General features: G+C 40.5%; 1 protein-coding gene across 1 annotated transcript in view; it reads left to right on the top strand.

Moving 5' to 3' along the window:
* The window catches only part of SLC20A2 (solute carrier family 20 member 2), a 105,370-nt gene that overhangs the window by 5,160 nt on the left and 76,670 nt on the right, over nt 1-23,540 (top strand). The gene's annotated exons all lie outside the window — the stretch shown is intronic.

Below are 23,540 nucleotides of genomic sequence, written 5' to 3'. Positions count from 1 at the left end.
CTTCCCGGACCGGGGCACGAACCCGTGTCCCCTGCATCGGCAGGCGGACTCTCAACCACTGCGCCACCAGGGAAGCCCCAGCCCTGTATTTTATAGATGAGAAAATCAGGGAAAAGTCAAATGGCTTGCCTACAGCTGGTTCAGTGGTGTCAAGATTTTATCACCAGATAGTATGCAATTTCAGAATTTTATGGCTAGAAGAAATTTTCCAGGTCATCAGTTCTGTAGCTCACTTTATAGCTCAGTATAAATCATGCTTGTTCATACCATTTCCAAATAAGATATGAATGCAGAGAAATAGTGTTTTCTCAAAGCCCATCTTCTATCCTGGCCATGGTAAACATCAAAACGTCAGTCACCAGAATTTCTTTACAATTTTAATGGCTATTTTTTGTTAATTTCAGGAACAGTCAATTATTTGCAGTATTTTTAATTGTATAACCTGTGATGCCCTATAAAATTTTTTTGAAAATATATTTAAAGTTGAAGTGAAGGATTGAAATTTTTTATCTGAGTTACTTATTTTTCAGTCTTAGCGAAAATATAACACTGTGTGAGAATTTTCACTACTTTATTAGAGTTTTTTTGTTTTTAAAATCTGATTGATTTTTAGCTTTTTTTTTTTTCAAGGCATCTTACCTTGGAAACAGCACAGCTTGGCTTCCGTGTCATCGCTGAGTTCAGAGAATCCTAGTTTCACCGTGTCCTCAGTAGAGACCAGAGAACCAGGTTTGTTCCTTCAAGAAGTGTCCCAGTGCCTTGGAATTCAGCAGCTGTTTCCAGAAGTAAATAATCATGTCAGATGCCTGTGAATGGACTGTATGGCCACGTGACCCGTTACGATATTCATGGAAGAATGGTTTAAAAAAAAAAAAAAAACTGAAGAAAAGGCAAATTTCAAGAATTGGCCCAATGCCATTTAGGATTTTTGAGCAGCTGAAAGAAGATAGTTCTGCAAATATGAGCAACAAGACTGTAGCATATTTCTTTACATGTTTCTTACATTGTCTTTGTTACCCCATTGCTTTTGTGTATAATATTTGAGTTATTTTTCCCCTGCTGCTGAAGCTGGTAATCTGCTTACGATCAGAGTTTCAATCTGTGTGGATAGAGAAACAGTAGATACAATAGGAGGAATGGGAGCTTATAATAGGATGTTGGCCCTCAGAAATTGACTTTCACTGAAGAATTCCTCAAGGCGCGGGATGTTGAGAAACTGCTTCTTCTCAGTGATTGTTCAAAGCTTTGGGGCTTTAGGTTCATCTTCCTTTATCTTCCTCTCAGCCTCTGTGTGTGCCTGCTTTTTTCCTTGCACAGTTTTTTGGACTGAAAATCTGATGACTATGTTTTTTCAGTTTAAAAATAAGAGTTATACGAATTACAGCTTCATAAATAGACCTTTGGTACGGTAGCTCTTCTACCCTTGGTTATTTCCTAGGATTAAGAGTACAATAATTTCTCTTCTTTTTCAGAATAGCTCTTCCTTATTGTTTTTATGTTCTTGTTAAGTGTTTTGTTTTCTTCTATTGTTTCTAGATGGAAATGAAGGATGATCTCTGTGTTCTGTTTTCAGTTATGTAGGAGTCCAGAAAAGGTGGGTCATAGAAATTTATAGGAAATTTGCATCTTTTCACTGTTATTGTTTTAACCTTGTGTTAAGCTTCCATCAGACTTTTTTTTTTTTTTTTTTAGCAGTATTGATGTAAATGTCACCTTCTTACTCTGCCCTTTCTTTTTTAGGGCAGTAGTAAGAAGCGGGGATTTCTCCAAATACTGATAAGCACAGAGAGAGAAAGAGTGAGAGAGAGAGAAAGCTTTGTGATTAGTAAATGAAGCAGTTGGTCACTAAGGTCATTGATGTGTATGTGTCAGTGTGAAAATTAGTTTGTGGAACAATAAATGCTGGAGAGGGTGTGGAGAAAAGGGAACCCTCTTGTACTGTTGGGGAAATGTAAATTGATACAGCCACTATGGAGAACAGTATGGAGGTTGCTTAAGAAACCAAAAGTAGAACTACCATATAACCCAGCAATCCCACTACTGGGCATATACCCTGAGAAAACCATAATTCAAAAAGAGTCACGTACCACAATGTTCATTGCAGCTCTATTTACAATAGCCAGGACATGGAAGCAACCTAAGTGTCCATCGACAGATGAATGTATAAAGAAGATGTGGCACATATACACAATGGAATATTCCTCAGCCATAAAAGAAACAAAATTGAGTTATCTGTAGTGAGGTGGATGGACCTAGAGTCTGTCATACAGAGTGAAGTAAGTCAGAAAGAAAAACAAATACCGTATGCTAACACATATATATGGAATCTAAAAAAAAAAAGGTTATGAAGAACCTAGGCACAGGACAGGAATAAAGACACAGATGTAGAGAATGGACTTGAGGACACGGGGAGGGGGAAGGGTAAGCTGGGATGAAGTGAGAGAGTGGCATGGACATATATCCACTACCAAATGTAAAATAGATAGCTAGTGGGAAGCAGCTGCATAGCACAGAGAGATCAGCTTGGTGCTTTGTGACCACCTAGAGGGGTGGGATAGGGAGGGTGGGAGGGAGACACAAGAGGGAGGGGATATGGGGATATATGTATATGTATAACTGATTCACTTTGTTATAAAGCAGAAACTAACATACCATTGTAAAGCAATTATACTCCAATAAAGATGTTAAAATATAATAGTAATACAGGAGGGAGGAAATAGGTATGGATGAAACAAGTTGACAGAAAAAAAAGAAGGAAAGAAAATTAGTTTGTGGGTTAGAGCTAAGATGGTTAACTGACATAAGTAAATTTTATTGTTTTCAGCTCTTCTTAGTTTTGCTACTAAGTCAGTTGACCTCATCAGTACTTTTCTCCTCTGGAGATTGTGGAAACCATTGTTCGCAATCAAGTTTTACCCAGCAGCGAGAAACAGAAACAAAAGAACAGGTTTAAAAATTTAATTTAATATAGTGAAATTCCAGAAACCATTTGTCTTTTTTTAATATTTCCTTTCCCAGAGGTTTCTTTTACTTTATCCTTTTTTTTGCCTTTCTACCCTACGTATTTATCACCTGGTCTCACTTTTACATTTTTCCTCATTTGTCCAGAATTTCTTGTTTGGTATCTTTGCATTTTGCCTCCTTCCTTCCTTTTTCTATGACTCAGTCTCCCATTAAAAATGCTGTCTGTTCCTGGGGCATGCCTCCTTCTGCGCCGGCCCCGCCGTTCTTTCTTGTCCCCTCTTGTAATTTAGTTCCTGTCCTCTCACCCCTGCCTGGTTCCTCCTCGCCTCTGCTCACTTCTGTCACCTCCCGTCAGTGACGACCTCTCCTCCACCACCTCCGTCTGCTTCTGTCCGTAGAGCTCACTGATCTGTCACGGCTCTCATCGAGCTCTGATTCCTGATCAGCCCTACATTTATGCTGTTTTCTTCCTGTACCTTTTGTGCATTTGCTCCGTGAGCTCTTTTTCTATTTTCCTTGTCCCTGGGTGGCAGGTATTACTAGATGCATTTGTTGTCTGTACTTGCATAGAACACAGGTCCTTGCTGTGTATTTCCTGGGTAGCCAGGATGAATCAATTATTACTAACTTTTCTTGGAACATTGAGCTTCCTGTGTTTTCTGCTTCTAAGAATTAGATTGGTATTCTAGAAGACTAATACTACTTTAAAGAGAGGAGAGTCATATGATTTTAACATTTTTAACTCTTTATTCAAGAGTTCATGCCATTTCACTTCACTGCCTTGTCTTGAAAAATTAAAGAAGACAGACATCCAAAGCAGGTTTGGGGGTAGGGGCGGGTGGAGGATGAGAAGAGAAAGATAAATACCACAAAAGGGCTCGCAATCAATTTCTATAGATGGAAAACGGAAACCACAAACCGCAGACTCTAAGATTTAGTAGGTAAAAGGTCCCCTAAAAGAATAAAAAGTATCAGTAATTCTGTTAACTAATCTGAGTACTAAGTCATCTGTATTTTTATATGTTCCTTGAAGTTCCAGGACTTTAATAACAAAACAGAAACTTAATCTTGTAAATATTCATTTTATTTTGAGAGACTTGATGTCTCCTTAAGTATTAACCTGTGTCATTTTGTAATTATACCGTACCAGTCTCCAAATGTCATGAATAACCAACCCTGTTAGTTTCTTGTGTGGGAAAGCGTATAAATTGTGTGGTCTTGCCCCTCTGGACTCTGGAGTCATGTTGTAATGAAAAGGTAGCTTTTTGGCAAAATCTTACCGTTCTGCTGTTGATGGTTTACCTTGTTGTAGATTTTTCCTTCATTCTTGCATGCACTATGCGTGTCGTGCTGTCCTGTAATTTCGTTTTGTGCAGTGAACTACTGGAGGTGGACTAATGTGAGTGCAGATGCAGCTTTATTAAATGTGAAAAAGAAAAACCCTACATACCGCATAATGTAGTGTCTAAATGCTATGGTAAGAACAGCCCTACAGATTCAAGCTGATCATGTTGAACCTCCTTTCTGCCTGCGTCTGCCCTCCTTGAGGTGGTGGTTGGCAGGTATCTTGAAGCTGGTTCTGTAATGTTCACCACCCGTGAGCAGCTAGCAGAATCAACATCAGAACCGCTGTTAAGTACTAACAAGAAATGCATGCAGATGTGCTAAATACAGGACTGTGTTCTGGGATTACAGAGATGAGCAAGGTGTGAGCCGTTCTCTCTGGAAGCTCATCGTTGAGTAGGGAATGTTGATAAGTGACAACTGCAACACAGTAGGGCAGATGCAAAAATATACGTAAGTAGCTGCTGTCATAGGAAGAGATTAATTGGGAGAGTCAGAAAGTAGAGGTCAAAAACCTCAAAAAGTCAGATGTAATGTGTAGGTAATGGGGGATGTGCGTGTGTGTGTGTATTGCGATTATGAAGTAATTGCTGGTCTCTCCTTGTTACCTGTGTGAACTGGGCAAGTTACTGAAAGCACTCAGGCTCAGTGTCTTCACTTTGAAATGGTGATAATTGTCTAGTAATGTTACATGGATTCAATGAGGTAATATATACGAGGTGCCAGTATGGTCCATTATTCAGTTATCGTTTAAAAATTGGAGAAGGAAACACCCGGTAGAGAACATGGCAGATGAACATACTCTTATTATGTAGATAATGTTGCTGCCCCACATGCCTGGAATTCCCATTTCAAATTTGGTTTTATAGTTTTTAGGAAAACTTAACCTTAGTAAAAACCTTGTAGTCAATCCCCTCTTTTTTTTTAACCAAAAGAAGTTTATTTCGCTTAGTCTACTTGCCAGGTGTAGTTGTCAGTGACGGTGATTTCTTCCCATACATCACATCCATTCTCAAATTTAAAATTTGCTACAGTTAAGCATATTTGACAGAAATATGCCACAGGTTTTAAAGTGTTCAGCTAGAATGACATCACTGGGCTAGGTCTCCGTAACAACTGCTCTCAGGAAAATTAGAGTAAGATTTATTGGATACAGACACTTTGGAGTGTGTTATAAAATCAGTCTTTGTAGAGTTGTAATCACAACACTGGGTTATATATACGAACCTGAATTTAGTTCCTGGATTATATCTATGTTTTTGTTATTTTAAAAGCTGTTTAAATTAACTTCTTCTAACAGAACCATACTGAACAGTCTGCATTTTCTAGTGTAGTAGAAAAAATTGGCACAGTGATTTAATATTATTTTGCTTATATTATGGTTGATTAATTTCTTTAAAATCTGGGTCTATGTCCTAGACCATAGGATAACCCCGCCGGGTAAACTTCTCACTTGAAACAAATGATTCTTCTGTTCTGTGTTGTTGAGTCTTGTTATAAAAGTCCACTAATTCATAGCATGATTAGACTTGTCTATTCTGTCGTGATTTTGTGTATTATAAGTGTTGTATTTGGGGTAATTTTTAAATATCAGTATTGGGCTAGAACTACCAGCCCAGAATTTTGATGAAAATGTATGTCTTGTCTAAAGCATCTTTAAAGTTCCTTATTTACAGTCAAGGGATTTAAATCAGTTTCGTTTGTGTTTTATGGCTGGTGTTAATTTGTATTGATGTTACATTCATTTCCACAGCAAGGGAGACTTGGTGCGTTAATATTCCAAAGTTTAGTTTAAGCCGGCTGTGATTAGACAAGTGGCTTTCACTTGTATTCTCTGGAAAATTCTCCACAGCAGTCCTCTGGGCATGCGAACGTGCTTGGTCGCCCTGATGAATGTCTAGTTAGCAGAGGGCTTTGGGGCAGCACAGCAGATGGTGTAGGACGAGCTGAGGTGTTGGTCTTGTCTCTCAGTGCTCCTTATTACATACTTTGAGAAATGAAATGTTTTTCTGATAGTGTTTTATTTTTTCTTGGATTTTAATAATCAATATTATTATTATTAATAACAACAACAGTTACCATTATGGAGCCTCAGTAGGGCCAGGCTCTTGGCATACATCGAACTCTTTGCTACTAGTCAGGTAATTTTCTAATAAAATTTGAGGTTATGAAATACATTTATGTATTATGTGCAATATGTGTTTATATTGATAAATAAATAGGCAGATAAATGTTAGGGCAGTTCTGCAGATGCATAGGTTTGTGGTGAGCGTTACGTCTCCCCACTGTGAAAGTAAGGATGTTGAGGGAGGTTTTTGAGCCGCCCAAGGTCACACAAGACAGCAAATGGTGAGACCAGGATTGTACTCCAGGTCTGATGAAATCCCATGCTTTCAATCATTTTTCTGTTCCGCCTTTAAAATATTTCCCCTTGAAAAAGTAAAGTTTAGCTGTTTTATAAATGCATCTTATTTTGAGCTAAGGTGGTTTCTATTAATTCTATGCTGTACAGCTACTTTTTCCCCAAAAATAAAACAACTGTGTTCTTGACCTGGGAGTAATGAGGCTCAATGTTAAAAGTAACCAATGCTTAGTGGAAAAACAAAACTAAATACTACGGAAAAGTATAAAGGAGGTGGTGAAAATCACTAGGTATGTGGTTTGATGTATAGTTGGTCTTCCAGACTTTTTGGTGTATAAATACACATATGTATATTTTTAAAGCAAAAATAGATTCATAACATTCATGTTGTTTAGTAATTCTTCTTTCATTTATTATATATTGGCCATCCTTCCACAGCATTATAAGTTTACATCTTCATCAAAATTTTTCTTTTTCATTTTTTAAAAATAATCCTTTTATTTTAGAACAGTTTTGGGTTTATGGAAAATCGCAGAGCTGGTGCCAAGAGTTCCCTGTTTCCCTGATCATTAACATCTTACCTTAGTGTGGTGTGTTTGTCGGAACTAATGAGCCAATATTGATACATCGTTATTAACCGAAGTCCATGCTTCCTCAGATTTCCGTAGCTTTTTTACCTCCTGTCTTTTTGTGTTCCAGGATCCCGTCCAGGATTCCATACTTCCGCCCTCAGGTCTCCTTCGGCTCTCCGTGCCTGTGACAGTTTCTTATGGACTTTTCTTGTTTTTTATGACTTGGACAGTTAGGGGGTGTACTAGTCAGGTGTTGTAGGGTGCCCTTCAGCTGGGGCTTGGCAGATGTTCTTCTCATGGTTCGACTGGGGTTGTGTGTTTGGGGGAGAGAGACCCCTGGGGCCAAGAGCCGTTTTCATCCCATCGTTTCAAGGGTGCCTGCTGTCTGTGTGACGTTGACCTTGGTATCCTGACTGAGGCGGTGCTTGTCAGGTGTCGGTACTGCGAAGTTACTCTCTTTCTCCCCTTCACATCTGTGCTCTTGGGAAGAAGGCAGCACCCATGTCAGGAGTCGGGGGCCATGCTCCACCTCTTTGGGGCAGGGCAGGGGACCTGCCTACAGTGTTTGGAATTCTGCAGCACAGGAGCTTTGTCTGTTCTCCGCAGGTATTCATTTATCCAGTCTGTTTACTTATATCAGTGTAGACCAGTGGGTATTTATACTTGTGTTATAATCTGACACAACACTACTGTCTGGCTCAAATTGTTCCAGCTTTGGCCATCTGGAGAGCTTTCAGCTGGTTCCTGCCTCCCTTTGCCATACCCTGTTATTGTGGGTTAATGTCTTCCTTTTTTTACATAGCTCCTTGGTATTCCATTGTAAGAGTACACCATAATATATTTAATCCCTCTTTAATGATAATTTAGGTATCAGATTTCTCACCATTGTAAACAAGCTGGTGATGAACAGTCTTCAAAAACTGTATTTATGAAAATATTCTTTGATCCTTCAGGAAAAGTTGCAGTGTTAAAAGGACTACCCATTTTACATTTTAGGTGTCCCTGACTCTTTCTTAAGGATATTTAAGCAGATTTCTGAGGAGTGAGCATTTCCACCTGTCCTGGGAAAACAGTGGTGTGTTTATCACTGTGGCTGCCTCCCTTCTTTTTGCTTTTTTTCATGTGATCAGGGCTGGTGGTGCAGGTGGCACCAGTGGCCCGAAAAGCTGCTTTGAGAATTAATCTCCGTGTCCCTATCGCCCAGCTTTATCTGTCAGCTTGTGGCCAATCTTGTTTAAAACTGCCACCCACTACCCACCCCCCACTTATTATTTGCATTGAATTTACGGATGGAGTGATAAAGGGCAGAAAGTTTCCTTTTGCTTTTTCTAAGCCATACTGAAGCCAACCTTAACTGCATTATTGTATTTAAAACTATTTTATTGCAAATAAATATTCATCCTGCTAGCCCCTGTTGTTCATTGTATGAGGATTCTGGTTTTATTCTAGCCTCATTCAGACGATCCTGCCTGGCATTTGACGAGGTTGCAAGCTTTCCCTTTTCTTTCCTGAACAGGCTTTGTGACAGTCAATTAGCTTTACTTCCCCCACCTTGAGTGCCTTGTTCGTATTATTTCCGAATTCTGGCTCCCTCTTATCTACCTGTTTCCATTCAGCGAGCACCTTTTAAAGAGGAGAAATCAATGTTACTCTTCTTCTCAATTCTAAGCAAAAGTTTAAAAGATAAAAAAATAACCACAGTTTCAGATACATCTCTGGTCACGTGCATTCAGCTATCCAGGGCTGATGTGTATTGTGGATTTAAGTTCTTGGAAGACACACTGTTCAGCAGGTATGCTGTGGGCATATTTAAGATTTTACATCTGTAGTATTTCACCTACTCTGCCTATATTAAGCTACTTTTTAAACCCTTCTTGATACAATAATCATCCTCTTTGCTTTGAGATGGTCTTTGACATCATTGCTACTTGCCAGCTGTGTGACCTTGACTGAATTTCTTACCTTTCCGTTTGCTCATCTGAAAAGTGAGGCTGTTTAGCAGCCACCACCTCACTGGACTGAGTGTTGAGTTGAATGAGATCAGCTGTAGTGCCTGGCGCATGATAAATGCTCAGTAAATACTATTCGTCATCTTTTCCTCTCCAGCCATCTGGTATATCTCCCCTTACTTGTTTATACCTTCACTTAGATGAAGAAAAACGGTTTATTGTAAGTAAGTCACCACCTTCATGTTTCCCTCAAACTTGTTTTAAACTTTTTGTTTTGAAATGGTTACAGATTCACAGGAAGCTGTAAAAATACAGAGTTCCCGTGTATCCTTCACCCAGTTTCCCCCAGAGGCAGCTAGTACCAGAGCAAAAGTGGAAAATAGACCTCAGTACAATCCACAGAGCTTATTCAGATTTCTCCAGTTTTACATGCACTGTGTGTGTGTGTGTGTGTGTGTGTGAGAGTGTGTGTGTGTGTGACTATGTGTGGGTGTGTATGTATATGTGGTGTGTGTGTGACTGTGTGTGGGTGTGTATGTATATGTGGTGTGTGTGTGACTATGTGTGGGTTTGTATGTATATGTGGGGTGTGTGGGTGTGTATGTATATGTGATGTGTGTGTGTGACTATGTGTGTGACTGTGGGTGTGTGTGTATATGTGGGTGTGGGTGTGTGTATATGTGGTGTGTGTGACTATGGGTGTGTATGTAGGGGGTGTGTGTGTGACTATGTGGGTGTGTATGTATATGTGGTGTGTGTGGGTGTGTGCCTGTGTGTGTGGGTGTGACTGGTGTATATGTGGTGTGTGTGGGTGTGTGACTGTGTGTGTGTGTGACTGGTGTGTATGTGGGGTGTGTGTGTGTGGGTGTGTGACTATGTGTGGGTGTGTGTGTATATGTGGGGTGTGTGTGTATGACTATGGGTGTGTGTGTATATGTGGGGTGTGTGTGTGTGTGTGACCCTGTGTGGGTGTGTGTGTATATGTGAGATGTGTGTGTGTGTGACTGTGTGGGTGTGTGTGTATATGTGGGGTGTGTGTGTGTGACTGTGTGGGTGTGTGTATATGTGGTGTGTGTGTGTGTGACTGGATATGTATGTATATGGTGTGTGTGTGACTGTGTGGGTGTGTATGTATATGTGGTGTGTGTGTGTGACTGGTGTGTATGTGGGGTGTGTGTGTGTGACTGTGTGGGGAGGTGTATGTATATGTGGTGTGTGTGTGACTATGTGGGTGTGTATGTATATGTGGTGTGTGTGTGACTGTGTGGTGTGTATGTGGGGTGTGTGTGTGTGACTGTGTGGGTGGGTGTGTATATGTGGGGTGTGTGTGTGTGACTATGTGGGTGTGTGTGTATATGTGAGGTGTGTGTGTGTGACTGTGGGTGTGTGTATATGTGGTGTGTGTGTGTGTGACTGTGGGTGTGTATGTATATGTGGGGTGTGTGTGTGGCTGTGTGTGTGTGTATATGTGGTGTGTGTGTGTGACTATGTGGGTTTGTATGTATATGTGGTGTGTGGGTGTGTGTGACTATGTGTGGGTGTGTATGTATATGTGGTGTGTGTTTGTGTGTGTGTGTGCAGTTCCATTGCGTGTAGATCTGTGTAGCCACCACCACAACCAGGACACACAACTGACCCATCAACTCAAGGCTTCTGCTTGCTACCTCTTTATAACCTTCCCTCTACCCACCAACCCTTGGTAACCACTAATGTGTTCTCCAGCTTTATAATTTCGTCATTTTGAGACTCTTATATAAATGGAATCATGCAGCCTGTGACCTTTTGAGATTGGCTTTTTTAACTCGGCATAATGCCCTGGAGATCCCTTCACGCTGTTGCGTGTATCAAGTTTGTTCCCTTTTATTGCTGAGTACTGGCATGGTATGGATGTATCACAGTTTAACCTTTTGTCTTTTGGAAGGACATTTGGGTGGTTTCCAGTTTGGGGCTATTGCAGATAAAGCTGTTGTGAGCATTTGTATACAGGTGTTTTGTGTGGACCTGAGTTTTCATTTCACTAGGATAAATGCTTAGGAGTGCAATTCCTGGATCAAAACTCATGTGATGGACCGTTGTAAGCTTCTTTGAAAATATATGCTAATGCCGTCCACACTTGTAGATATATATATATATATATATATATATATACATATAGACATAGACAATTATTTGTTAATACCAGCCATTATAAATCATGTAAATAATATACATTGTCCTTTGTTTTAACTATCTTTCTGTATAAATTGTGGCATGCGTCCGAAGTATAGAATTCTGTCTTTTTTGTACTGTAATGTAATATGTACTAAATAAATATTTCATTTTGTTAATGAATCCCCTTTCACACTTTATTAAAAATTTTCTTGGACATATAATTGTTCTCAGATACTGAATTTGAATGGGGGAAATAGTTCATGCAATGGTTTTTCTTTTTATCAATTTTCTACGATGTGGTAGAGCTGAATTTTTAAAAATACTTAGATTAGCGCAAAAAACCAGGAAGTCCATTAATTGACTAATATGTGGCAAAATTTCAGATAATCGGTAGAATAGTGCTGGCACTTTTGCTTTCCAACATAATGTTTGGCATCCTAAGATGTTTCATAAAATCATTGTCTCCAAAGTTTATAATAAATGATGTTATTATTCAGATGAAGCTACAAATACTCTTTTGACATGTGAAGGGTCCTTAATTGTGGTAGCCATGGATTTACGTAACTTTATTTAATTTGGGCATCAAAAGTCCACATAAGGACGATGTGAATTATAGACGGTGGACAGGGTCAGCTGGTTGATCGGTTTTGGCTTTCCCAAATGTAGCCTTAAAATAACCGATAAAGAAAAAGCTCTTTGTAAAAGATTGGGAGAAAGGAAGGAAGAGGATGAACTGTAAAAAGCAGTGGTTCTTAACTCTGTCTGAATTATCTAGTTAGCTTTAAAAATGAAACAAGTACCTACACCCAGGCCAGTTAACTTAGAATCTCCGGAAGTGGCGCCCAGGCACTGGTATTTTTAAAAAATGCTTCCAGGTAATTCTGATGTTTAGCCAAGGTTGAGAACCCCTGAACCAACAGGAATGGCGTCTCTGCTCATATGTCTTCACCTTAGAATTTGCTAGTGTTTGTGCTTCATGCGTCCATCTCCTGCGTATTGGACTAATGTGGATTCCGCATACCTTTTATTTACGGCTCTGCTGAGGTGCGTATTTTCCTAAGGGGAAAAATAATCACACTTGTGAATTGTGGACACATTTAATCTACAAAACACAGCTTTACTCTGTATTACAGAAGAGTGCCTGTGACATGGAATCAAGTACCCCAAACAGTAAAAAACTCAGAATCACTGAAAAGTCAAAAAGGAAGTTAGACTTCGTCCAAGGTATACTGTGGGTGGGAACCTTTGGGAGAAATTAGGCATTTAGAAAACCTGCCTGGGACTTCACCGGCGGTCCAGTGGTTAAGACTCCATGCTTCCACTGTGCGGGGCACGGGTTCAATCCGTGGTCCGGGAACTAAAATCCTGCATGCCGTGGGGTGCAGCCAAAGAAAAAGAAAACCTGCCTGGAGTGCTGGGATGAGAGAGCTGAGTCTATTTATAGATCCTATTGTCAGCTTTATTTAGTTTCTTTTCTTTTTAGAATTTATTACTTTGCAAAAGCAGCATTAGCTTGTAACAAGTGAAAGTATACAAGGATGAACAAAGAAAAAAAGAATTCATCCCCCACCCATGTTCACAGATGTGAATTCTTCCACACCTTTTCCTGTATTCAGAAAAGTATGTCTCAGGATGTAGGGTTTGTCGGGTTTTTTTGCTTTTTAAGTAGGATCATACTCAATATATTATTCTGAAGCTTGCTTTTCCTCCTTAATATATCATGGGTATCTCTCCAAGTCAATAGATCAGCTCTAACTCTTGTTTCCAAAAAATGAATTAAAATTTTCAACACACCATAATTTATTCAACCACTTCCCTGCAGATGGATATTCAGGATGTTTCTCCCCACACACTTTTTTTTTGTCACTACAAACAGTGATGCTACACGTATCTTTGTATGTATAACTTTAGATGCTTGTGCTTTTGTGTCTAAAGTATTCTTAAAACCTGTGGTTTGGTTTTGGGCAGATTTCTTAGTTTCTGGATATCTTCTCTGATAGAATTAGTGAGTTAAGGTCAGTTGAATTCCAGTTGATTGGCTTCTTCTGGGTATTAAATTGGGCATTAGATAGGAGAATCAATTATTTTAGAAATGGATCTGAATGAATTCTAGTGACCGTAGGTGTTTTTCATAGGTCCTAGAATTCCTAAGGTTTCACCTTAAACAGGCCAATGGATGGGCTTCATGGGGGTCCAAGAATCATTTGATATTGATTGCAAAACTGTGTACATTTTGTGGCTTTCATCAGATTTTCAACAGGGCTGTTTCCTCAAGGAAGGCTGACAGCAACCTAGGAGAGATGACTAATACCACACATAGCAGACTGGATTCAGAATAATCTGAACAGGTTGTGGTAATGTTCTAAAACCAGCAAGATGAAGTAGCCTCAGGAGGAACCATCTGCAGGAGTTGAGGACGCCCCACATGCATCTGAGACAAAAACGAGCTATGAGTTTATTTGGCCACAGGCTTCTGTGAGCCTCTCTGTGATGCGGCTGCTGAAAATAGATGTTAGACCACACCTGGTGAATGTGTTTACTCCTGTGACCCATGCTTAGGTGAGACATTAGCAGGGGAGGGAGACCGGTGGTGGGCTGAGAAAATAAGTCGCGGGAGGAACCACCGGAGGAGGAATTGGGTCGTTGGAGCAGAAGGAGAGGGTGTTGAAGAGCGACGTCCATTAGGGACTGGCAGGACCGGAAGGTGGTGTGGAGAGCTTGTGCGTGTGGACGCACAAGTGCTCAGTAAATACCTGACGGAGTGGACATCACAAGGCAAAGGATTGTGACCTGCTCTGAGCTCTGGTGAGAGTTCTCCAGTGATGGGGTGGGTGCCCTGGAGAGTAATGACTTCAAGCCTATGATGGGGGGACCAGGACAGGGGCTGTAGGAAGGAATTCCTGCTCTAAGTGAAAGGTTGTACCATAGGACTTCAAAACCCTTTTAATTGGATTGTCATATTTCTTCTCTCAGGTGCTTAAATTCCAAAACAGGAGAAAATTCTAGGATAATATTGTAGGCTCTTTTAAAGTGCTTTTATAGAGGCGATGGTTTTAACTCAAAGGCTACATGATTGCCAGTACAGGTGTTTGAAAGGTGCTGAAATGTTGAAATATAACAGGTTTTTATCTGAAACTTGCGGCGCATAAGTTATTCCACTGTTAAACCTGAAGTAACTAGTCTAGGCCTGTAGTGTGTGGTTTAAGACTTTATTTTTGTTTCTTTAGAGAGGAGAAAAGCCACATTCTTTTCATGCTGCAAAAAGAGAGTAAAAAAGGAAATTTCACCACTTCCTGGCTTCATTGTGGCCTCCGGAAACATAGGACACTATCTTCATTAGACTAATTGTTCGGAATCCTGACTCAGATGATAATAATACTGCCTGGAATTTGTGTCTTGCTTGTTGTCTGCACAGGCCGGCATCCAAGTCTGCATACTTCCCTGTGCAGATGTAGCTCTGATATTTCACTTGGGTGAGACACAGATATCTCTTATTGCCCCTCAATAACTGAAACAATATAAAAATCCTTTAGGTTGTGGAAATGGATAAATACTGTCAAGTTTTTGTTTTTTTTTTTTAATTATAAAGCTTAAAAAAAAAAAAGAAAAACCCTGTATCTCACACTAGTGGTCTTAGAACAGCTTGGGGGCTGCTGCCACTTCTGACCATGGGTTCCATTCCTTTTTATGGTGCCAGAGAGGTTTAGGTTAGGGCTTAAGGAGATGGGCTCCACCACTTGCTGGCTTTGGGACCTGATCTCCCAGTCTGTTTCCTTGTAGAGGGAAGGTAACGATAGCACTTACACCCCGATAGAAGCACTTAGCATGGTGCCCGGCTCATGGAGAGGACTCCCTAAACATTCTACTGCTATGTTCTGCTGTCCCCTCTTGAGCTCCTTTCTATTTTTTTCCTGACGTAGCAGATAGTGCCACTGATATGTCTTATACTATCTGGAACACAGCATGTCTAAAACTAATTTGTGTGTTCCCTCCCCTCCCCCTTCCTTCTCTCATCCTAAATCTACTTCTGCTCTGTCCTGTCTCCTCTCCACCCTCCAGAGGTGCTGGGGGCACCGCAGGCTCTGGAGGATTGAATTCCTGCTCCACCACTTAATGCCGCATGACCTTGGACAAGCGCCTTAATGTCTCTAAATCTCAGTTTCTTCAGTGATCAACCTGATTGCAATCTGTCTTCTAGAATTGGGAAGATTCCCTGAGAGGAGTACACGTTAAGTGCTTAGTGTCATTCCTGACACTTAAGTAAGTGCACAAATACATGTTTATCACTAACAATTCTAAAGCTAGAAGTGGTGGTGTCAGCCTGAATCCCTCTTCCTTCCCCTCACCTGGGAGTCATCAGTGCTATTGATTCTACCTCAGAAGTCTCTCTCTCCTCTTTCTATTCACTGCTTTTAGGTCAGGGTTTCTTCACTTGAGTCCACTGCTCAAAGAGGTTCATAATCCCCTGAAATTTTGACATAGGTGTATTCTTCTTGAGGAGAAGGCATCTAACCTTTATCATTGACTTTCACACAGGTCAGTGACGCAGGAAAGGTTACTACTAACTACTGGCTTAGACTCTTACCTCTCGACTGTATTTGGTAACCTGTCCATTGACATTCCTCCCCTGGTCTCTGTGCCTCTGATCTACTCTTCACACTGTTGCCCAGTTATTTATTTATTTATTTAGTGTTCTTACACCCCCATCCTGTGCATACAGTTGTGTTGACTCCCTGTTGCCTGTAGTGGCTGTTCTCACCCCAGCCACATAACAGAGTCACATGGGAAGACTGTTAAAAAACACCAATGCCCAATCCCCATCCTGGACCAATTAATTGATACTAACAAATACCAGACATCAATATTTTGTTTTAAAGCTTCCCAGGAGACTTTTACGTGTAGCCAGAGTTGAGAGCCTCAGCGGTACAAGACAGCGGACCACCGCGTTAGCATGGCACATAGGGACCTCAGCAGTCGACTTTTTCAGCCTAATCTTCTGCCTCGTCCCCCATTCACATCCTGTCACTTACACTCTGGGCACATAGTTTTTGCTATTCTCAGAACGTGCTCCAAGCTTTTGCCTGGACTGATCGCTCTGCCTCAAATGCCTTTCGCTCTTTCTCTGCCTGGTCATTTCCGTCGCAGACCCTCCCCAAGTCCCAAAGACAGTTGCAACCTTCCTTTTGTGCAGACTTCTGTTATAGGCCTTACACTGTATTACAATTATTTGTGTCTGTCTTCCATACCACACTGAACTCCTAGAAGGTAAGATCCTTATTTATTTCACCTTTCTCGTGCTTGGCACCGGCTTAACAAGTTCCCTGAAAGTCTGATGAATAAGTAAATGCGAGGGGAAAGCAGCCTACTCTGGGGAATCAGAAAGCCCTTGGGGTTGAGCGTATAAGTAACTATGCTGTACCAGATGCGGTGAGGAAGGCTCGGCAGAAGTTCATCCTCTACTGTTGCTTTTTTGTACTTTTATGAAAAGGAAGGATGGAAGTATATGAGTTTCTCACCTGGGACTAGGAAAGTCGAGACCAGCTTTGACAATAGCTCCAAACATTGTTGAGCTTACAGTCATGTGACGTTTGGCTCCTGAGATGGTGCCGAGGTTTCTGAACGAGAGACGAAGAATCAGCCACTCCGATGGTGGCAGCTGTTTATTTTGCCCAGTGGACTATCCTAACTTAGTTACTGATTTAAAGATACCCTTATATGGACGGTTCTCCAGACATCATATGTTTCTAATTTTGATCTCATCTCTGACCCTTAAGTTTTAGCTGCCGTCTTCTCTTGGCTGTTGTTAATACTTTTTTTCTCAGTGTGTCTCAGAATTGTCCAACACATTCTAAAGAATCGTAACTTAAATGTGATTGAGTCCTTCTTTTCTTCAGTGCCCAGGATTAAATTTTGAAAGAGATTACTTTAGTGAATGATCTCAGAGAGATTCTTTTGGATATTGTTTGGGGCTTTATCTTAATTATTTTTCCTGTACACTGGCCTACCACTACACTCTTAGGAGAAGATATGGCTTATTTAACACTTTTACACAAAGAACAGTAAGTACTAGTCTGACATCATGATTTGCATGTTTTTCTGATAGGCTGTGTATGAATGACTAGAATACCCTTTGTCTAACTGGCTGTTTATTCTATAATCCAATATCATATCTTAGAGTTGAATAATAACAAGAATTTTCTTATTCAAAATCAAAGTGTTAGTTGGAATTTATTAATATGCTACTCTTTTACATGTCCATCATCTTATTTAAAAAGAGGGTTTTTTTTTTTACTTTTTAAAATTGAAGTATAGTTGTACAGTGTTTTATAAGTTACAGGTCTACAATGTGGTGATTCACAATTTTTAAAGGTTATGCTTCATTTATAGTTATTATAAAATATTGGCTGTATTCCCCACGTTCAGCCTTAAAGAAATCTGGATTTATCAAGAACTCCTCCTTTCAGTGTAGTTGACATGAAAGGATCTTAATTAGTGAAACTAAAAAGAATAATTTTTAGTTATTTTTTAGGAACACGTTTTTAAAAACAGATCTGACTCAAAGAACTGGGAGCCGGGCGCGGTGGCGCGCGCCTGTAGTCCCAGCTACTCGGGAGGCTGAGGCAGGAGGATCGCTTGAGCCCAGGAGTTCTGGACTGTAGTCGCTATGCCGATCGGGTGTCCGCACTAAGTTCGGCATCAATATGGTGACCTCCCGGGAGCGGGGGACCACCAGGTTGCCTAAGGAGGGGTGAACCGGCCCAGGTCGGAAACGGAGCAGGTCAAAACTCCCGTGCTGATCAGTAGTGGGATCGCGCCTGTGAATAGCCACTGCACTCCAGCCTGGGCAACATAGCGAGACCCCGTCTCTAAAAAAAAAAAAAAAAAAAAAAAAAAAGAACTGGGAAATGCACCCTTTCCTGGCAATTAGAGAGACAGGAAGAGAATGTCAAGAAAAAGAAGAAACCGAGTCTTACAATGTGAGCGCTAAGGTCTAAAATGGGTAATTGTTTCCTGTTTCACAGTCTACAGTCAACCCCAATACCCCAGTACCATTTGTCCACGCTTCTTTTTGTGAACCAGGGTCTGTGTAAAGGAGCTGGTCTCTATGTTTCTGAGAATGGCCTCTTGGATTATTATAATTTCTGGGCTATTACAGTTTTAAGAGCTGAGTTGTTAATCCTTCTGTTTTTTTGTTTATTGCTGATATTCTGAAAAATGAGCCCTCATTGGAGCACTTTTTAAAGTGAAATATACAGTACTTAAGAGAGAGAATCATGTACATTTATCTCAAGAGACTAGGCTCTGTCCCCCCATTGAAACCAGCCACCTACTGGATTCTTGTAGCTAAGTGAAGTTAGAATCTCTTATGAATATTTCAGCTCTTCTAATTTGAGGTTGATTTTGAACTGCTTACCCCCGAAGTGACCACTTCTCAGTGTGTCTGGTTGAGAACAGACCACATCCATTTACAAAAAACCTGTTAAAAGTTAGAAAGCAAATCCTTGATTTCCCAACTGTTTTGGTAAACTGGTACCAAGTGTCGTGTTTTCCCACACACTTAGGCATCTTACAGATGCTCGGCGACTTGAGAATGGAACACAGGAGCCATGAGAACTTACTTGAAATTATTATTAGTAAAACTGGCAGCCTTGGGCTGCTATTATGAGGGTCCTTTCAGATTTACCCTGCAAGTTTCCTGTAAAAACCCAGAGCCCCAAAGTAGATTCTCTACTATGTACAGGTGGTTCAAACAGGAATTCCCCTTCATCATTATTTTACATAGGTAAAATAAACATTTTTTAAAAAAATCCATGCCAAGTACTGTTCTGAGTGTTGTATGTCCATTGACTCATTTTTACCAGTCTGTTAACTTGCCTGTGGTTGCTAAGCTAGTAGGCAGTGAAGTTGGGATTCGAATGAACCCAGCAGCACGGCTCTATTAAAGAGCTCACCTACAGCCCTCTTTTAGTCCTTACCCTGAAAAGAGATTGTAGGAGCTGTTGAAGTTGGCTTAATTGCTTGTGAAACAGCGTGGCTGAAATAACAGAAATGAATACTGAATGCTAATGTGCCAGAAGGTTTTGGAGGTTAATAGCTTGTTGTCTGATTCTTAATAGTTTTCCTATAATTGGATGGAGTCAACTGAGAAGTGGGCATTTACGATTAGCAGTTCAGCATAACTTGTTAATTCACATTCTGTTCACCAGTGCGGAATTGACAATACAGTTTGATCTGTGGTGGGTGAAATTTTCACTGCTGCATTATCTATGAAAAAGAGGTTTTGAAACAAATAGTGTAAGATTGCAGGACATTTTTACTTATTTCAACACGACAGAATATTTTCAAGTACTTTTAGCAGTATTTTTTTTTTAGTATAATCTGTATTTTCATCTTAAAAACAGAGGGAACTCAGTTTAATATTTGTTAATAGGTTCAAGTAATACAACTGCATTTAAAAGTGTTTTCAGTTTGGATATATAACTACTTGAAGCCAAATTAGACTAGAATTAGTAAGATTTCATTAACCTACCTTTTGAATCATGTGCCTTTGTCTACTTTTTTCCGCCTGAAATCTCAAATTACAGTACATTTAAGGTTTCTTGTTTTAGATTAGCTTGAATACTAATAAATTATAGAGGTTTCGATTGTACTTAATGAGCCTATGCTTATTTTTCCAATGAAGGTACATTTATTACATGAGACATTACTACAGCTTTGTTTGAATCTGGCAGCCGTGCTGTGTCTGTCTAGCAGTTTAAACCTAGCATCTCACGTGCACAACGGTTGCCCCAAGAGAGAAGGGGAGGGACAGTCTCTGATCTTCTGAGTGGAGGCTCATGTTGAGGCACGGGAAAACATGGCTGACCCTCGTGCTCTAGTACAGTGCTCTGTGAACTTCAGACAAAGGAAAAAATTAAATATATCTAGCAACTACTACATGCATGTTCTGTCCTTGGTGATATAGCTATATCTGTATTTCTGTATTGATACACATCTGTCTACTGGTCTAGCTATCTAACTATCTATCTGTCTTGCTATGTATGCATAAACATGAGTTTGTTTATTTAACAAACTATTTATATATTAAGCACCAGGCACTGTTCTGCATGCTTTACAAATATAAACTTATTTAATCTTCATAATCACCCTATGAAATTTGTATATTGTTATGCCCATTTTAAAGATGATGAAACTGAGACACAGAGAGAGTAATTGCCCAGGGTCAACCACTATTAAGTGTTGAAACTAGAAGGAACCCGGGCAGTCTTGCTCTGGACTCCACACAATCATTGGACACTTTACAGCATAAACTTGGAGAAATTAAGGAACTTTATTAGTGATCTAAACAGCTATTAATTGATAGAGCTGAAATCCATTTCCCAGACATACATTCTACAGACATGCATCACAGCCTCCCTTTTTCTCATGTCTTTGCTCACGTTGTTGGTTCTGTATAATGTTCTTTCCACTCCTTTTACTGTTGAAAGCTTATCAGCAGGCAGAGGCTCAGTTCACATGCCACTTTCTCCAAGATGCCTTTCTTGACTAACCCAACTAGAAGCCTCTTCTTCTTTTCTTAGATTCCTATTGGAAAGGATTTTCACCCTTTGGGATGCTTACTGATTACCCTCTTATATGGTAGAAAGGTTTATATATACACTGTCATGTCTCCTATCAGATTATGAGCCTCTTGAAGGTAGAACTGTCATTAACACCATTTTCTGCTATAGTCTTGGGCCGCCTGCCGTTTGTTCAAATCTTGCAAATGCTTGGGAGTTTCTTAGTGGCAGGAAGCAGCTGTTTAACAAGTGTTTGTTAAATGGATGTGACTATTAGGAATGTATGGTGAGGATAAATTTTCCCCAGAAAATTTAGAAATTTTAGAATTTTTAAATTTTAAATTAAAAAATTTTTTAATTTTAAAATTTAGAAATTTAAAATTTTCTAAGATACTTAAAAAATTAACTCTAATAAGTATTCAAACAACAGCAGTAATAATGCTGCCTTTATTTTCATAGTCCTGATATAATTATGTTATAGATTATGCAGAATTAGCTGTTTATCAAAGGCTTTAAAAAGAACTGTCTTGAACTTGCTACTATGTGTATATATATTTTTAGCTTGCAAAAAATGCTGGAGAAAAAGTGGTTTATTCTTTGAGTCAGATTTCTCTGCTCATGTGTGTGTAAATGGTACTCTTAATCCATTTCTGAAGTATTAAGACAGACTGAAAGGCTGTGAACTCTGCCCATGTAATCACTCTGAAGGCCAGGATGGAGAAGTCATTACTTTAGCACAGGGAGTTGTAGCATCGAAGGCCACTTATATTTGTTTCCAATTATAAGATGAAATAAATAGAGCACTTACATTTTAGCAATTTTATCATCAGACCATATCACTATTTCATTTTAGTTTGATTAACGTGATAGTGGAGATGACAAAGTAAATGTAGTAATCAGAATTGTGGATTTTTTTTAAGCTACAATTGTGAATTTTTAAGAGTAAGATAGACGTAGATTAGTCTTAAAGGATTTCGTCTGGAAGTAAAGGGATGGACTGTTACAGACCTTTTGAAGATTGTATATTTGTGAGCTTTTGCTATATAACAAGCCACCTAATTCTAGCAGCTGGGAAAAGGAAACCTTCTGTCTCGCAGTTCGGGAGGCCACCCTGGTGGCTCTTCTGGTTGGAGCTAGCCCGGCTGGTCTTTGCAGTTAGCTGGTGGCTTGGCTGGGGCCGCAGGCCTGGGGTGGCCTCCTGGCCCGTCGGGCCATCGTCGGGCTGCCCGGGGTGGAGCTTCAGTGGCAGAGGGCAAGCCTGTGTCCACGTGGTCTCATCCTCAGAAGGCTATAGCCGGGAGTCTCCAGGTGGTGGTCTCAGGGCTCCGAAGTGCAGCAGGAGGCTGCAGGCTCCCCTGGGCCCGCCCTTAAGTCTTTGGGTGATGTCTGCAGGCCAAGCCCAGGTCAGTGTGGGCAGGGGCTCCCCCAGGGTGTGGGTACAGGGAAGCAGGAACAGATAGGGGGCTGTTACTGCACCACCTGCCGGATATGAAATCTGTGCGTACTGTTGGTCAGTGTCCCTAAACTCTGATCCAGCCTTAGGCTTGCGGCCTGAGCTGCTCTGATGGAGGAGAACTGAGCAGGCTGTCCAGGCCGCAGGGTTTTCAGAGACAGTTGGCAGACCCTGGCTTCCCTGAAATACTTAACAATTGTTTGAAGCCCCTTTCAACTTTTTCTGTTTTGAAGCTTTGAAGAATGAAAGTCGGGAGGCTTTCATCCTCACTCAGTAACATTCCAAACCGGTCTTCAGCGAGGACTGCACTGAACGTGGAAAGGGTGCGACCCTAAAGGTGCAGTGGTTTACTGAGAGCGCGTGCGTGGCCGTGCCTGACCGGGTGCCTGGCCGGCCCGGAGTCCTCACGCTGCCCCTTGCTGTCGCACCATTGCCCCTGTTTTATGGGTGGCAAGGAAGCAGACTCACAGGCCCGCTGAGCTGCCTGGGGTCATACAGTTGGTGGGTGGGGCTGCCTTTTGAACCAGGTCTTACTGACTCCCCAGCTATGGTCCAAAGAAGACTTTCTCCCCAGTGGGCTGGGGATGTTTTTTTCAGCACGAAGTTTTTGAGTGCTTTATGCCATCCTCTGAAAACCTGGGGACCGTGGTGAGATGTGAATTTTTTCCCCTTCCTACCTTTCTCCTGCCCTGTACCTTCACTAGTTAGGCCAGATAACCAGGTGTAATGAAGATGATAAATAACTCAGAGGGGAAACTTTACTGCTGGTTCCAGATGTCATTTTTAAATATTTTGGAATAATCTATCTATGACTGTTCTAGAGTCCAAAATAAAATTCAGAATCCTGAAATATTCTAGGACATATATTTAAAATTTCAGTGGGGGGGGGATAAATTAGGAATTTGGGAGTAACATGCACACACTACAATATATAAAGTAGATAAACAACAAGGACCTACTGTAGAGCACAGGGAACTCTACTCAATATTTTGTAAAAACCTATATGGGAAAAGAATCTGAAAAAGAAATATCTATATGTATATAACTGAATCACTTTGCAGTACACTTGAAACTAACACAAAATTGAAAGTCAACTATACTTCAATAAAAAAATTTCATTAGAAATAACCTTCATTTAAAAATGAAGCTGTCCCCCTTCCTTGTGCTCCCATGGCCCACAGCACA

Source organism: Leucopleurus acutus, assembly GCF_964270905.1.
Source record: "Leucopleurus acutus genome assembly, chromosome: 21".
NCBI lineage: Eukaryota > Metazoa > Chordata > Mammalia > Artiodactyla > Delphinidae > Leucopleurus > Leucopleurus acutus.
This window is presented reverse-complemented; position numbering and strand designations above follow the sequence as displayed.